This window comes from Alosa alosa, chromosome 4 (assembly GCF_017589495.1).
Source record: "Alosa alosa isolate M-15738 ecotype Scorff River chromosome 4, AALO_Geno_1.1, whole genome shotgun sequence".
In the NCBI taxonomy this organism is placed as follows: Eukaryota; Metazoa; Chordata; class Actinopteri; order Clupeiformes; family Clupeidae; genus Alosa; species Alosa alosa.
Window position 1 is genome coordinate 36,523,506 of NC_063192.1, and position 19,936 is coordinate 36,543,441.

The window sequence follows — 19,936 nt, forward strand, 5'->3', positions numbered from 1 at the left end:
CTATAGACACCACTGCCTGCTCTATATACACCACCTACTCTGCTCTATAGACACCACACACTCTGCTCTATAGACACCACCCACTCTGCTCTATAGACACCACCCGCTCTGCTCTATAGACACCACACGCTCTATAGACACCACCCACTCTGCTCTATAGTAGTGTTAATTTCGTCAGACGAGACTAGAGAAAAAATGTTCGTCAACAACCTTTTTTTCCATGACTAAGACGAGACTATGACAAGACTGCACTAATGTCCTGAAACACTGACTAAGACTATCTTAAGATGCATTATTGTTGACTAAAAAAGACGAGACTAAAATGTTTTGCATGAAATAAAACTAAGATAAAATCTCTTCATTTCGCCTAAAAAATGAGAAGCCAGAATAGCTGTTACGCTTTCAAAATATTCCCAATGAGTTCATGGTTCAGCGCAGCAGCTTTCCTGTAGGCTAGTTCCACGGTTGTTGCTGCAACTAGACATTCTCTGCTGCAACCCTGTACCTAAACTACATGGAACAAGAACACCGAGATTTCTGCCAGAGTTAGCAAGCTAACTACCTAGGCATTAGGCCACAATGTTACATACCCAGAAGCTGAAGCTTCATACATATACAGATTAACATCCCCCAGAATGTCCATAATAAAAATTTTCAGCAAGTAATGTCAACTATTTAACTAGTTACACTGATGATGCAAAGTTTGCTAGCAAGTAAGCTAATATGGAAAGTTCGCTAGCAAGTTAGTTAAGATAGAGAGTTTGTGTTGCATTTACATATTGCCATCTAGCTGCATGGAGTAAACATTCATACTTGAGTCTAAGACAGTGTTTCTCAAACTTTTTCAGATGAAGGACCACTTAACTAATCAATAAAAAGAAACGACGGACTACCTAGCTAAAAACAATTAAAAATAGACCTAGCAGTATATTAGCCTACACAATACTCACTGAACCATCTTGTTTATTGTCTTTGCACTTTGCTTAATTGTGTCAGAGGATTCATATGATTTAAACTGGCATATCTGACATAGACAGTGTTGTAGAACTGTTTGAATTTACATACAAGTTGGTTCAATATTGCAAACAACTCATCTATATTATATTTTACCAGGTCTGCTCGTGGACCACTTGGGATAGCTTATGGACCACCAGTGGTCCCCGACCACACTTTGTGAAACACTGGTCTACTTAAGATCATGACAGTGGTCCAGTCACCTTTTACTGTCTATGGTCAATCCCAGCCGAGCTATAACTGTAGCTCGACTTACCTGTAATGTAAACATACTGACTGACTGAAATAATTTGTTATAAAAAAGACTGAAATGTTTTGACTAAAACTGACTAAGATAGCTTTAGTTTTCTTTTGACTAGAACTAGACTAAAATTACTAGACTTTTTAGTTGACTAAAACTTGACTAACAAAAAATGATATTTCAATGACTAAATATGACAAAGACTAAAAAGGACATTTCGTCACAAGACTAAGACTAAGACTAAATTAAAAATAGGTGACAAAATTAACACTACTCTATAGACACCACACACTCTATAGACACCACACGCTCTATAGACACCACCCACTCTGCTCTATAGACATCACTCGCTCTGCTCTATAGACACCACACTCTCTGCTCTATAGACACCACACGCTCTGCTCTATAGACACCACACGCTCTGCTCTATAGACACCACACACTCTATGGACACCACCCACTCTGCTCTATAGACACCACACACTCTATAGACACCACACACTCTGCTCTATAGACACCACACACTCTATAGACACCACACGCTCTGCTCTATAGACACCACACACTCTATAGACACCACACACTCTGCTCTATAGACACCACACACTCTATAGACACCACACACTCTATAGACACCACACACTCTGCTCTATAGACACCACACACTCTATAGACACCACACACTCTATAGACACCGCACACTCTGCTCTATAGACACCACACACTCTATAGACACCACACACTCTGCTCTATAGACACCACAAACTCTATAGACACCACTTACTCTATAGACACCACACACTCTATAGATACCACACACTCTGCTCTATAGACACCACACACTCTATAGACACCACACGCTCTGCCCAACATTTGAGATGCTCAACCCCTCCCACAGGTCATACTATCTCCACAGTTAACAACAAAATCACTAATAAACACTTTTAAACATCACCCCCACAGTCAGTAAATAGTTCCTCAAGAATACACTCCATATGTATCATATTCCTATCACTTCTCCCCTTGTAACCCTTATTACTACCGTATTTCATGAAAAACCCCGTAAAACATAGTTTGCCCCGCACCCATACTGCACTGCGCAGACCTGAGGCGCTTGAACTAGCCCTCAGCCCCACTGCTCGGTTAGTCTGGCCACGGCGGCTTTGCGCCATTCAACTATCCCCAAATAAATGCTGCATGGACTTAAAACGTGGGGCGACACGGATGACACAACAAAAACCAAAGAAAAATGGGCACACAGCAACCAGGATTTAACCTGCTCTACCCGGTGAGTGTAAGTTTATTAGTTTACAGGGTTAATATTGCCGCGGTCGGGGAAAACAGGTGCGAGTTTCAGTGTTTGTGTTCGCATGAATGGATGTTTGTGTGTGGTCGCGTGTGGCTGTTTGTTTGCATATACTAATGTTTGTTACCGTGTCTGCGTTTATTGTTGTCTGTGTGTTATTGTGTGTGCTTTTACAGTTCCTTGCATGTACTGGCACTTGTCAAAAAGTTGGTATCTGCCACTAGCCAACTAAAGTCAGGTGTGCACCCCCGCGATAGTAACTAGGGACAATTAACAAGGCGCTGTACGGAGGAGCTAGACAGAGCCCTCTGTCATACACTCTATAGACACCACACACTCTGTGCTCTATAGACACCACACACTCTGCTCTATAGACACCACACACTCTAGATACCACACGCTCTATAGACACCACACACTCTATAGACACCACACACTCTGTGCTCTATAGACACCACCCGCTCTATAGACACCACACACTCTAGATACCACACGCTCTATAGACACCACACACTCTATAGACACCACCCGCTCTATAGACACCACACACTCTGTGCTCTATAGACACCACCCGCTCTATAGACACCACACACTCTATAGACACCACACACTCTGCTCTATAGACACCACACACTCTATAGACACCACCCGCTCTATAGACACCACACACTCTATAGACACCACACGCTCTGCTCTATAGACACCACACACTCTATAGACACCACTCGCTCTGCTCTATAGACAACACACACTCTATAGACACCACACGCTCTGCTCTATAGACACCACACACTCTATAGACACCACACACTCTATAGACACCACTCACTCTATAGATATCACACACTCTACTCTATAGACACCACCCACTCTATAGACACCACACGCTCTGCTCTATAGACACCACCCACTCTATAGACACCACCCACTCTATAGACACCACACACTCTATAGACACCACACACTCTGCTCTATAGACACCACACACTCTGCTCTATAAACACCACACGCTCTATAGACACCACACGCTCTATAGACACCACACACTCTATAGACACCACACACTCTGCTCTATAAACACCACACGCTCTATAGACACCACACGCTCTATAGACACCACACACTCTATAGACACCACACACTCTGCTCTATAGACACCACACACTCTATAGACACCACACACTCTATAGACACCGCACACTCTGCTCTATAGACACCACACACTCTATAGACACCACACACTCTGCTCTATAGACACCACAAACTCTATAGACACCACTTACTCTATAGACACCACACACTCTATAGATACCACACACTCTGCTCTATAGACACCACACACTCTATAGACACCACACGCTCTGCCCAACATTTGAGATGCTCAACCCCTCCCACAGGTCATACTATCTCCACAGTTAACAACAAAATCACTAATAAACACTTTTAAACATCACCCCCACAGTCAGTAAATAGTTCCTCAAGAATACACTCCATATGTATCATATTCCTATCACTTCTTCCCCTTGTAACCCTTATACTACCGTATTTCATGAAAAACCCCGTAAAACATAGTTTGCCCCGCACCCATACTGCACTGCGCAGACCTGAGGCGCTTGAACTAGCCCTCAGCCCCACTGCTCGGGTTAGCCCGTCATGGCGGCTTGCGCGCCATTCAACTATCCCCAAATAAATGCTGCATGGACTTAAAACGTGGGGCGACACGGATGACACAACAAAAACCAAAGAAAAATGGGCACACAGCAACCAGGATTTAACCTGCTCTACCCGGTGAGTGTAAGTTTATTAGTTTACAGGGTTAATATTGCCGCGGTCGGGGAAAACAGGTGCGAGTTTCAGTGTTTGTGTTCGCATGAATGGATGTTTGTGTGTGGTCGCGTGTGGCTGTTTGTTTGCATATACTAATGTTTGTTACCGTGTCTGCGTTTATTGTTGTCTGTGTGTTATTGTGTGTGCTTTTACAGTTCCTTGCATGTACTGGCACTTGTCAAAAAGTTGGTATCTGCCACTAGCCAACTAAAGTCAGGTGTGCACCCCCGCGATAGTAACTAGGGACAATTAACCCTTTAGGCGCCAGGTTTAAAAAAAAAACATCATTCGATTTTTACATCAAAATTTCAAAAGGCCATGGCTTGAAAGTGGTCAGAGATAAAGTCCTACTGTAAATGTGAAAATCATTGAGTATGAACAAAAGTTTATGAAGGGGGTACATTTACACATCTAATTTGCATATTATGACGTCACTGAATGACAACCACCTCGAATTATGCACATTTCAGTAAATACTGGATGTTGAACATATATTTGAGCAGTTTTGCTTACTTTTTTGTCATTTCACCCACATAACACCTGAACAGGAAAGCAGTCACATGTAAACCAACAATAGTAAACTATTACTATTACCACAAACCTTATTCTACTATACAATAAAGTAGCCTGGTCAAATCCAGTTCCTATCGCTGGTGACTTTGTAGTTCTTCAGAGCCCTATTTTTACTACCCTGCTGTCTTTACTACGCCCATTACGGACACTATCATCACCTTTACCACTGGCACCTTCAGCTACGCGGCAGAGGGTCGACATAAGCGTGGTATGCTTAGTGAACACTGTCGAAAGACGAAAATGACGACCTCCATTCACAGACGCCCGTGACTATCACTGCCAATAGACGACGATCATATCCTCCAAAATGCAGATTTTATCCTTTAGAATCAGAATAGATGTATAAAAGACCCGAGACTTCATCACACGTGAATTTTTTTTTTTCAACATTTGGTGTATTTCTGCTTCAATTTGTGCAAAACTATGGCCTGCATCGCCTCCTCTATGGAGGAAATGCACGCCTTCTTCGTGGTGTTTCTCGCTTTTTCACATGCTTCCTGAAAACTTTGAAAAAAGGTTGAGCTTGAATCGAAGCTCTGGGTGTCTGCCAACTAGTGGTCAAGAGTACAAATGAGATTTTACACTGTACTCGCGTCTATCGTCTGTTTTAATCAGTGACGTTGTTTGTCGCAATTTTGCGACTTTGGCGGGTAAAGGGTTAACAAGGCGCTGTACGGAGGAGCTAGACAGAGCCCTCTGTCATACACTCTATAGACACCACACACTCTGTGCTCTATAGACACCACCCGCTCTATAGACACCACACACTCTAGATACCACACGCTCTATAGACACCACACACTCTATAGACACCACCATTTATAGACACCACACACTCTGTGCTCTATAGACACCACCATTTATAGACACCACACACTCTATAGACACCACACACTCTGCTCTATAGACACCACACACTCTATAGACACCACCCGCTCTATAGACACCACACACTCTATAGACACCACACGCTCTGCTCTATAGACACCACACACTCTATAGACACCACTCGCTCTGCTCTATAGACAACACACACTCTATAGACACCACACACTCTGCTCTATAGACACCACACACTCTATAGACACCACTCACTCTATAGATATCACACACTCTACTCTATAGACACCACCCACTCTATAGACACCACACGCTCTGCTCTATAGACACCACCCACTCTATAGACACCACTCACTCTATAGACACCACACACTCTATAGACACCACACACTCTGCTCTATAGACACCACACACTCTGCTCTATAAACACCACACGCTCTATAGACACCACACGCTCTATAGACACCACACACTCTATAGACACCATCCGCTCTGCTCTATAGACACCACACACTCTATAGACACCATCCGCTCTGCTCTATAGACACCACACACTCTATAGACACCACACGCTCTATAGACACCACACACTCTGCTCTATAGACACCACACACTCTGCTCTATAGACACCACACGCTCTGCTCTATAGACACCACACACTCTATAGACAACACACACTCTGCTCTATAGACACCACACACTTTATAGACACCACACACTCTGTCACAAAGTAGCAAAGCTCAGGTTGGGTTCTTTAGAGAGAAATGAATTGGCTCTGCCACAGCAGCACTTAAGTGCAGGATGTTTATTGTAAAAAGTGCACCCGACGTCCAATAGTGTCCAAGAAAAATGGACTTAAAACGTGGGGCGAAACGGATGACACAACAAAAACCTAAGAAAAATGGGGACACAGCAACCAGGATTTAACCTGCTCTACCACACACTCTATAGACACCACACACTCTATAGACACCACAGACTCTGTGCTCTATAGACACCACTCGCTCTGCTCTATAGACACCACCCGCTCTATAGACACCACACACTCTGCTCTATAGACACCACACTCTCTGCTCTATAGACACCACACACTCTATAGACACCACACACTCTGCTCTATAGACACCACACACTCTGTAGACACCACACACTCTGTGCTCTATAGACACCACTCGCTCTGCTCTATAGACACCACACACTCTGCTCTATAGACACCACACACTCTATAGACACCACACACTCTGTGCTCTATAGACACCACTCGCTCTGCTCTAAAGACACCACACACTCTATAGACACCACACACTCTGCTCTATAGACACCACACTCTCTGCTCTATAGACACCACACACTCTGCTCTATAGACACCACACACTATATAGACACCACACACTCTGTGCTCTATAGACACCACTCGCTCTGCTCTATAGACACCACACACTCTATAGACACCACACACTCTGCTCTATATACACCACACACTCTATAGACACCACTCGCTCTGCTCTATAGACACCACACACTCTATAGACACCACTCGCTCTGCTCTATAGACACCACACACTCTATAGACACCACACACTCTGCTCTATAGACACCACACGCTCTGCTCTATAGACACCACACACTCTGTAGACACCACACACTCTGTGCTCTATAGACACCACTCGCTCTGCTCTATAGACACCACACACTCTGCTCTATAGACACCACACACTCTATAGACACCACACACTCTGTGCTCTATAGACACCACTCGCTCTGCTCTAAAGACACCACACACTCTATAGACACCACACACTCTGCTCTATAGACACCACACTCTCTGCTCTATAGACACCACACACTCTGCTCTATAGACACCACACACTATATAGACACCACACACTCTGTGCTCTATAGACACCACTCGCTCTGCTCTATAGACACCACACACTCTATAGACACCACACACTCTGCTCTATATACACCACACACTCTATAGACACCACTCTCTCTGCTCTATAGACACCACACACTCTATAGACACCACTCGCTCTGCTCTATAGACACCACACACTCTATAGACACCACACACTCTGCTCTATAGACACCACACGCTCTGCTCTATAGACACCACACACTCTATAGACACCACACACTCTTCTCTATAGACACCACTCGCTCTGCTCTATAGTCACCCCACACTCTGCTCTATAGACACCACACACTCTGCTCTATAGACACCACCCGCTCTGCTCTATAGACACCACCCGCTCTGCTCTATAGACACCACACACTCTATAGACATAGACACCACACACTCTATAGACACCACCCGCTCTGCTCTATAGACACCACTCGCTCTGCTCTATATACACCACCCACTCTGCTCTATAGACACCACACACTCTGCTCTATAGACACCACCCGCTCTGCTCTATAGACACCACACGCTCTGCTCTATAGACACCACCCGCTCTGCTCTATAGACACCACATACTCTATAGACACCACCCACTCTGCTCTATAGACACCACCCGCTCTGCTCTATAGACACCACACACTCTGCTCTATAGACACCACACACTCTGTGCTCTATAGACACCACACACTCTATAGACACCACACGCTCTGCTCTATAGACACCACACACTTCTTGCTCTATAGACACCACCCTTTGCTCTATAGACACCACCCACTCTGCTCTATAGACACCACCCGCTCTGCTCTATAGACACCACACACTCTATAAACACCACCCGCTCTGCTCTATAGACACCACCCACTCTGCTCTATAGACACCACACACTCTATAGACACCACCCGCTCTGCTCTATAGACACCACTCGCTCTGCTCTATAGACACCACCCACTCTGCTCTATAGACACCACACACTCTATAGACACCACCCACTCTGCTCTATAGACACCACACACTCTATATACACCACACGCTCTATAGACACCACCCACTCTGCTCTATAGACATCACCCGCTCTGCTCTATACACACCACACGCTCTGCTCTATAGACACCACACACTCTATAGACACCACACACTCTGCTCTATAGACACCACACACTCTGCTCTATAGACACCACACGCTCTATAGACACCACACACTCTGCTCTATAGACACCACACACTCTGTGCTCTATAGACACCACACACTCTATAGACACCACACGCTCTGCTCTATAGACACCACACGCTCTGCTCTATAGACACCACCCGCTCTGCTCTATAGACACCACCCACTCTGCTCTATAGACACCACCCGCTCTGCTCTATAGACACCACACACTCTATAAACACCACCCGCTCTGCTCTATAGACACCACCCACTCTGCTCTCTAGACACCACCCGCTCTGCTCTATAGACACCACACACTCTATAGACACCACCCGCTCTGCTCTATAGACACCACCCACTCTGCTCTATAGACACCACACACTCTATAGACACCACCCACTCTGCTCTATAGACACCACACACTCTATATACACCACACGCTCTATAGACACCACCCACTCTGCTCTATAGACATCACCCGCTCTGCTCTATAGACACCACACGCTCTGCTCTATAGACACCACACACTCTATAGACACCACACACTCTGCTCTATAGACACCACACACTCTGCTCTATAGACACCACACGCTCTATAGACACCACCCACTCTGCTCTATAGACACCACACACTCTATAGACACCACACGCTCTATAGACACCACCCACTCTGCTCTATAGACATCACTCGCTCTGCTCTATAGACACCACCCACTCTGCTCTATAGACACCACCCGCTCTGCTCTATAGACACCACACACTCTATAGACACCACCCGCTCTGCTCTATAGACACCACCCACTCTGCTCTATAGACACCACACGCTCTATAGACACCACCCACTCTGCTCTATAGACACCACACACTCTATAGACACCACACGCTCTATAGACACCACCCACTCTGCTCTATAGACATCACTCGCTCTGCTCTATAGACACCACACGCTCTGCTCTATAGACACCACACACTCTATAGACACCACACACTCTGCTCTATAGACACCACACACTCTATAGACACCACACACTCTGCTCTATAGACACCACACACTCTATAGACACCACACGCTCTGCTCTATAGACACCACACACTCTGTGCTCTATAGACACCACACACTCTATAGACACCACACACTCTATAGACACCACACGCTCTGCTCTATAGACACCACACACTCTGTGCTCTATAGACACCACACACTCTATAGACACCACACACTCTATAGACACCACACGCTCTGCTCTATAGACACCACACACTCTATAGACACCACCCGCTCTGCTCTATAGACACCACACACTCTGCTCTATAGACACCACACACTCTGTGCTCTATAGACACCACACACTCTATAGACACCACACACTCTATAGACACCACACGCTCTGCTCTATAGACACCACCCGCTCTGCTCTATAGACACCACCCACTCTGCTCTATAGACACCACCCGCTCTGCTCTATAGACACCACACACTCTATAGACACCACCCGCTCTGCTCTATAGACACCACCCACTCTGCTCTATAGACACCACCCGCTCTGCTCTATAGACACCACACACTCTATAGACACCACCCGCTCTGCTCTATAGACACCACCCACTCTGCTCTATAGACACCACACACTCTATAGACACCACCCACTCTGCTCTATAGACACCACACACTCTATAGACACCACACGCTCTATAGACACCAACCACTCTGCTCTATAGACATCACCCGCTCTGCTCTATAGACACCACACGCTCTGCTCTATAGACACCACACACTCTATAGACACCACACACTCTGCTCTATAGACACCACACACTCTGCTCTATAGACACCACACGCTCTATAGACACCACCCACTCTGCTCTATAGACACCACACACTCTATAGACACTACACGCTCTATAGACACCACCCACTCTGCTCTATAGACATCACTCGCTCTGCTCTATAGACACCACCCACTCTGCTCTATAGACACCACCCGCTCTGCTCTATAGACACCACACACTCTATAGACACCACCCGCTCTGCTCTATAGACACCACCCACTCTGCTCTATAGACACCACACGCTCTATAGACACCACCCACTCTGCTCTATAGACACCACACACTCTATAGACACCACACGCTCTATAGACACCACCCACTCTGCTCTATAGACATCACTCGCTCTGCTCTATAGACACCACACGCTCTGCTCTATAGACACCACACACTCTATAGACACCACACACTCTGCTCTATAGACACCACACACTCTATAGACACCACACACTCTGTGCTCTATAGACACCACACACTCTGCTCTATAGACACCACACACTCTGTTCTCTATAGACACCACACGCTCTGCTCTATAGACACCACACGCTCTGCTCTATAGACACCACACACTCTGTGCTCTATAGACACCACTCGCTCTGCTCTATAGACACCACCCGCTCTGCTCTATAGACACCACACACTCTATAGACACCACACGCTCTGCTCTATAGACACCACCCGCTCTGCTCTATAGACACCACACACTCTGTGCTCTATAGACACCACACACTCTGCTCTATAGACACCACACACTCTATAGACACCACACACTCTGTGCTCTATAGACACCACCCGCTCTGCTCTATAGACACCACACACTCTATAGACACCACACACTCTGCTCTATAGACACCACACACTCTATAGACACCACCCACTCTGCTCTATAGACACCACACACTCTGCTCTATAGACACCACACACTCTAAAGACACCACCCACTCTGCTCTATAGACACCACCCACTCTGCTCTATAGACACCACACACTCTGTGCTCTGCAGGACTTTGCCATGAGGTACTGGAGGGACGCCGGAGCTCTGGCGGAGAAGCTGCTTTTGGGAATAGCCACTTATGGCCGCACATTCCACATCGTATCCGCAAGCAACGGAGTCGGAGCGCCAGCCAATGGCCCGGCCTCTGCAGGCCCCTACACCCGAGAGGGAGGCTTTTGGGCGTACTACAAGGTCTGCCTCCGCTGCACCGCCACAAATGCTCCACAGAAACACTCTCTGCTGGACTTTCCTCAGGCTTACTTTCTATTTATTTCCTCTGCACCTTCCTCTGCACCTTCCTCAAGGAGACTAGCACCCAGTGGATTGATGATCAGAAGGTGCCCTACGCTGTCAAAGGAAACGAGTGGGTGGGTTTTGACAACCAGGAGAGCATCATAACTAAGGTACTCCCGATTGGCTGGCTTTCCCAGAGGGAAGCAGAGGGTACACTCTTAAAACGAGTGGTGCCCCTTTCTGGACACAGAGTACTGTGATCATTGTGTGTGATCTATGTGTGTGTGTGAATGTGTGTGTGTATGATCTATGTGTGTGTTTGTGTCCACTCACATAGCTGAAAATGTGTCGGTTTGATTCACTTCAATATTTCTATATATTTCAGGATTACTCAACAAGCCTATCTTGCTTTTTGCATCTGCAGGTTGAATACCTCAAGGCCAACGGATACGGAGGAGCGTTCGCCTGGGCGCTGGACCTGGATGACTTTGCGACTACCCTCTCATTAACCACCTGTGTTCACAGCTCCTCTCAGGGGCAGTTCTGCAGACAGGGCGACTACCCTCTCATTAACCACCTGCGCTCACAGCTCCTCTCAGGGGCAGTTCAGCAGACAGGGCGACTACCCTCTCATTAACCACCTGCGCTCACAGCTCCTCTCAGGGGCAGTTCTGCAGACAGGGCGACTACCCTCTCATTAACCACCTGCGCTCACAGCTCCTCTCAGGTGACCCAACAAGCTGCAATAACAACAAATGTCTTCATCAAGGATCCATTTGGTCTTTATTAAAGATCCATTTTGTTGATTGATCATAAATGTCCTTATTAGTTGATCACAAATGTAGTTCTGTCACATTTGAGATGACTGAAGGAAAAAACCTGACATACTGAAATATCAAGTTGCAGTGGCACTCCTTACTTCCTGAGACAAAACAAATATGAAGTTGCAGTGGCACTCCTTACTTCCTGAGACTAAACAAATATGAAATCTTTTTGTTCCCCTCAGACTTGCCTCCTCTCCCTCCAACCACCTTCCCTGAGGAGCCTACAAAACCCACAGCCAGCCCTGCTGCTACAACCACCCGCCCCACCACCACCACCATCACCACCCATGCCCCAGGAAGTGGCTTCTGCTCTGGGAAGGCGGATGGCTTGTACCCCAACAGTGGAAATCCCAATCTGTTCTACCAGTGCTTCATGGGTCATTCATTTGTCCTGGGATGTCCGGCAGGTCTTGTTTACAATGACAGATGCACATGCTGTGACTGGGCATGAGGCATGAATCTGCCATCATTAGATTAGATTCAACTTTATTGTCATTGTGCAGAGTACAAGTACAACGGCAACAAAGTCATCCTCTGCCCATTAACATTGCCCTCTATGAGCCCATTAACATTGCCCTCAATGATCCCATTAACATTGCCCTCTATGAGCCCATTAACATTGCCCTCAATGATCCCATTAACATTGCCCTCTATGAACCCATTACCATTAACATTGCCCTCTATGATCCCATTAACATTGCCCTCTATGAACCCATTAACATTGCCCTCTATGAACCCATTACCATTAACATTGCCCTCAATGATCCCATTACCATTGCCCTCAATGATCCCATTACCATTGCCCTCTATGAACCCATTACCATTAACGATGCCCTCAATGATCCCATTAACGATGCCCTCAATGATCCCATTAACATTGCCCTCTATGAGCCCATTACCATTGCCCTCTATGAGCCCATTAACATTGCCCTCTATGAGCCCATTACCATTGCCCTCTATGAGCCCATTAACATTGCCCTCTATGAGCCCATTACCATTGCCCTCTATGAACCCATTACTATTAACATTGCCCTCTATGAGCCCATTAACATTACCATTGCCCTCTATGAACCCATTACTATTAACATTGCCCTCTATGAGCCCATTAACATTACCATTGCCCTCTATGAACCCATTACTATTAACATTGCCCTCTATGAGCCCATTAACATTGCCCTCTATGAGCCCATTACCATTGCCCTCTATGAGCCCATTACCATTAACATTGCCCTCTATGAACCCATTACCATTGCCCTCTATGAGCCCATTACTATTAACATTGCCCTCTATGAGCCATTAACATTGCCCTCTATGAACCCATTACCATTGCCCTCTATGAGCCCATTACCATTAACATTGCCCTCTATGAGCCCATTAACATTACCATTGCCCTCTATGAGCCCATTTCTCATGTTTCATGTTTACCTACAAAGAGTTGAAATAAGAATGCACTGTGTATATAAAGATATAAAGATAATCTTATGAAATACATAATGCAAGATTTTATGGTAACACCACACCCATTACTACACCGCACCTTAACCAACACCAACCTTAACCATAACCTGGAGTTAACCCTAACCCCAAGCCTAACCCAACCTTAACCATAACCCGGAGTTAACCCTAACCCAACCTTAACCATAACCTGGAGTTAACCCTAACCCCAACCCAACCTTAACCATAACCTGGAGTTACCAGAGTGCAGGTGACCTCGCTATGGTCCAGTCTTGTGTATATAAGTATGGTTTAGTTAGGCTAGTTTATTGTGAAGAACAGTAAATGTCAAACTAGTGGGTCTAACCCGGTATAAATATCTAGCTGATTATTTAATTACTTATCTCGGTGGAGGATGCAGCTATTGTGAATGGATGTTTGCAAATTCAGATGATAGCATGAGGTAAGCATAAACAGTCACACACAAATAGTAGCATAAACAATGATAATGAATGACTAATAATTAGATTTGATATGTGCATGGTTGCCCTCCCACCGTAGGCTGATAAGTTCTATCTCCAAAATCAAAGCGTTCTCTGCTGGCCATGCCAGCTTATGTTGGTCATTCTGGCAAACCAGCATGACCATCTTACACCAACAATGTCAAGCTTGACAGGCTGGTCACCAGCATGACCATCTTACACCAGCTGTATCCCACATGACAGGCTGGTCACACCAGCATGACCAGCTTCCTCAGATGGTCACACCAGCATATCCAGCCAGTGGCCCAACCAGCTACACCAGCAAAGGCCAGCAAGAGCTGGAAGAAAACCAGCAAAGACCAGCTAAAAACAGCTACCAGCATAAGCCAGTTTCTAGCGGGGTTTTTTCAGCAGGGTAGTTCTGGTCCCTGTTTATTGTTTTCACCCGTTTCCTGTTTCCTAGTTTGTCCCACTGTATTGAAAGCCTCATGTTGACTCTGTGCTTTGGTGTATCGGCCCACTGTATTGAAACCCTCATGTTGACTCTGTGCTTTGGTGTATGTATTCTTGTTCTTTTGTATCTCCTAGTTTGTCAGTAAAGATGCTCTTGTTTTCAAGTCTACTTTTCCATTTTGTATTTTGGTCTTGGGAAAATGGAATATAAAAATATAAAAGATTTCAGTTTCCAATGTCTGCTAACAAGTGTGTGTGAACGTGTGCTAGCAACAAAGAAGACAGGTTGAGAGGCATGCGTAGCTCTCCATATACTGTGCAATTATCACAGTATCTCTACAAGAGGGATGGCTAGGGAAATGAAACTAAATGGAAAATACAAATCTGATTTACTGCAGGCACAACAGGAACTACAACAGGCTATACAACATTAAAAGGCCTGCAATTATCACTACTTCAGAGTGATTCAATGGAGGATGCATCATGTTTAGTTGGAGCCAGGAGTGTTAGGAGAGGTGATGGAGATGCTAAGCAAGGAGTGTTAGGAGAGGTGTTTGAGAGGCTGAAGGCTAGGTCAAAACACCTCCCTTTGTGTAAGGGCCGGCCCCTTAGTGAGGACCTAAAACACAGATAAAAGACCTTATCTGAGTCCAGTCATACCGCATAGTCATACCCTTCTTCTCCTCTGCATCCTGGGTCCTTGGTAGGTAAGCACAATAGAGATGAATAGAGATTGGAGGGAGAGAACACATCAGGTAACTCTGTGTCACAGATGCTACCGTACATCAAGTCATTATCAGAAACCAAAATAAGAGCCCATCTCTACAAGAGCTTTATATGCCCATACAGGGCCGACCTCCTGCAAGGCTGTTTGATATATAGATAGATAGATAGATAGATACAGTGATCTTCAACGGGGGCAATGTGGGCGTACTGTAGGGGGTCGGGAATCTAAAGCATTTTCTTTCCTCTTCCAAAAACATAAACAGAACGTAGAAACATAGAAAAGATGCTTTCTATTAATTTATAAAATAACACATAGGCTACCCATGAGTGTTCATGCAATCATGTGATCACCGTGGGAACATGTGCACCATTTAGCTATCCTGCGTCAAAGCTGCTGTGACGCTGCTAGAAAAAGCTCACCAGGGCCCTCTCACTAGGTAAGCTATGAGATATTGACAAATATGACAAAGAGACCAATTTTATTGTCATTGTGCAGATTACAAGAACAAAGACAATGAAATGCAATTTGCATCTAACCAGAAGTGCAAAAAAGCAGCAATGTGCAATGTGATATACGCAAGTGGTGCATAAACAGTATAAGATATACTGATAGTTTAAATATTTTTACTGGATGTTGATACACATACATAGCCTGGCTAACGTCAGACCTCATCTCATTGACATGGGGTCTGGGAACTAGACATTCATTTTCTCGTATTTGAAACGTGGTTTACGAATGCCCAGAGCCGTTGATTGGGTGCTACGAATGTCTATCAAATGCGTCTGTACATAGCTCATAACGGCTTCGGTGTGTCGTCATTGTCTTGCTGTCCTCCCTCCGTTCTGTGATTGGTTCCTTCGTTGAGGTGAAAACGAAGTCCATGGAATCCAGGCTGCCTAGCCGCGTGAATAAAATCGCACGCGTAAGGCAGCATGGGGAAACCCAGGCTAACACATACAGTAGTTTAATGAACATTGATAGTTCTTTAAGGCCCACGTATGGTTGGTCTTGTCTGGTGGGAACTGGGGAAAGGAAAGGTGGTGCGTCTGGTAATCCCAGGCTGAGAACAGACACCTCCCAGCCATCGTGTTGCGACCCCTCAGCCATCGTGTTTAGAGACCATTGTTGTGTTGCCATTGAGTTAAGTGTTGCCATTGTGTTAAGTGTTGCCATGGTGTTGAGTGTTGCCATGGTGTTGAGTGTTGCCATGGTGTTGAGTGTTGGAAGACCACGTTAGACATTACAGACAGTGTTTGCTCATCCAGCAGCAGTTGGGAGGAACCCACAAACGAGTGTGTGTGTGTGTGTGTGTGTGTGTAGTAATTGGCTTCAACTTTAGACAGGCAGGGTGTACCCTACAACACAGACACGCAGCACAAGACAGGCAGGGTATATCCTACAACACAGACAGCCCTCGGTGCATGCGGCGATGAAACATATACAATTAACTACCAGCATACTGGCTCAACACTTCCTCCACCACTCCACTCTCAACACAACTTTTCATCCAAGTCACTGATTGCTAAACTTGAGGCTGTGCCAGTAACTTCCTTGTATTTCCATTTGTGATGAAATATTTCACAAACCCACAGCTTTTCTCAACAATTTTCAAACATCATCAGAGACACCGCAACAACACCAGTTTCCCACATTGTCCATTGTTTATTTGTTTATCTGATCATGGAAACAAGGAGAGACTAGCTGTCCAACAACAACAACAGGCCCATGCAAGGCAGCTCCAGGTGTGTGCCTGGGTTTGGGTCTCCATGTTCTAGTTTAGAACACTTTAGTAGGACATGTGCTGGGTCTCCATGTTCTAGTCTAGAACACTTTAGTAGGATATGTGCTGGGTCTCCATGTTCTAGTTTAGAACACTTTAGTGGGGCTCCATGTTCTAGTTTAGAACACTTTAGTACGATATGTGCTGGGTCTCCATGTTCCATGTTCTAAACAAGGAGAGACTAGCTGTCCAACAACAACAACAACAGGCCCATGCAAGGCAGCTCCAGGTGTGTGCCTGGGTTTGGGTCTCCATGTTCTAGTTTAGAACACTTTAGTAGGATATGTGGTGGGTCTCCATGTTCTAGTTTAGAACACTTTAGTACGATATGTGCTGGGTCTCCATGTTCTAGTTTAGAACACTTTAGTAGGATATGTGCTGGGTCTCCATGTTCTAGTTTAGAACACTTTAGTGGGGCTCCATGTTCTAGTTTAGAACACTTTAGTATGATATGTGCTGGGTCTCCATGTTCTAGTTTAGAACACTTTAGTGGGGCTCCATGTTCTAGTTTAGAACACTTTAGTAGGATATGTGCTGGGTCTCCATGTTCTAGTTTAGAACACTTTAGTAGGAAAAAGTCCTTTGCAAACTCACAAGTGTAAGGGAAAAGCTAGTGAATTCAACACTCCATAGACATTTAAGACTGATCTCGTACTCTACAGTAAGGGTTCTGGTTATCCTCTCTCTGTGCCTTATCTTCTGCTTATCTCTGTAGTCTCTCTCTTATCTCACAAACTTCCCCCTGCATCTGTACTGTCAAATCTTTTGTGTCAAAACTGGTCTCTCTCTATCGCTGTGGTCTCTCTCTCTATCGCTGTGGTCTCTGTGCCTTATCTTCCCCCTGCCTCTGTACGGTCACATTCTTTGTGTCAAAACTGTCCACCCACCCACACATGCAGAGCATTTTCTACTGTCCACCCACACATGCAGAGCATTTTCTAAAGACCTATTGTCATTCGAATCTGTCCACCCACACATGCAGAGCATTTTCTAAAGACATATTGTCATTCGAATCTGGACACTGTGTCATCCTGACAGGCCTCATTTAAGTTCCGACCCATCAGTCAGCTGATTGTTCTTTAGTTGCTTCCTGAAGTGAGTCTGTGGGCAAGCTGACCAGCCACACCAGTCCTTCTCCTCTTACGGGACACGAGCACAAACCCTTTAAGGCCAACCAGTCCAGCTCTTTCTCCTCTTACGGGACACGAGCACAAACCCTTTAAGGCCAACCAGTCCAGCTCTTTCTCCTCTTACGTGACACGAGCACAAACCCTTTAAGGCCAACCAGTCCAGCTCTTTCTCCTCTTACGTGACACGAGCACAAACCCTTTAAGGCCAACCAGTCCTTCTCCTCTTCCTCTTACGGGACACCCTTTAAATGCTGTTATGTGACATGAGCACAGACCCTTTAAATGCTGTTATGTGACATGAGCACAGACCCTTTAAATGCTTACTCCCACTGATGAGATCCATAATACAAAACTTATTACACTGTCTTCTTTACTCACGTCCACTATATTGACTGCAGGCATATTCTCATCTCTAGATTCTAATGCTGCCACTGTGATGTAATCTTTTGACCAAGCTATTGTGGCATAAAGCTTTAAAGTGTCTCTTTGCTCTCCTCTGCCCTGGTTTTCTCCATCCTGTTCTCTCCCATTTCATCTTCCCCGACCTGGCTCCCTTGATATTGCTTTTAATGGAATTATGTCATAAACTAAAACGGTTACATCGCTTGCTTATCTCCCTGGCTGTTCCTCGATCCCGCTGATGTTGGTCTGTTCTCACGGCCTTCAGTAGGTTACCTACTAAACACAGGATTAGGACTCTATTAAGTTGCCTAGGTTACCTACTTCTAGAACTAAACTCAGGATTAGGACTCTATTAAGTTGCCTTCAGTAGGTTACCTACTATAACTAAACACAGGATTATGTACAAGTACAGAGACAACGAAATGCAGTTTGTGTCTAAGCAGTCACTGCAGTTGTGCCTCATATTTATTTGGGATCATCTGCAGATTGTGCCTCTTTTGTCTCTTTCGGTCGCATGTGCTTTTATGGGCCTGTGTGGCGTGAATTAGTCAAGATCACAGTGTGAGTGCAGAGAGCACATGAACAAAGGAGTGATTATCATATGAAAGTGTGTATGTATGTAGGCCTAAGCATTACAACACAGTGGTGAAGAAATATCTATTTTAGAAATCTCTATATCCAGTCAGATGTGTGGGAGGGTGTGTAAGTGTGTGGGGGTGTTAATCATTGTCATGGTACAGTACCTGCTCTGTCATTGGCTAGATCACAGTTCCCTTTTCAAACCAGTAAACAT

At 45.4% G+C, this 19,936-nt stretch overlaps 1 pseudogene; it reads left to right on the forward strand.

The window, feature by feature from the left end:
* Positions 1-13,186, forward strand: part of LOC125293367 — a 16,861-nt pseudogene extending 3,675 nt beyond the window's left edge.
* The last annotated feature ends 6,750 nt before the right edge of the window (positions 13,187-19,936 follow it).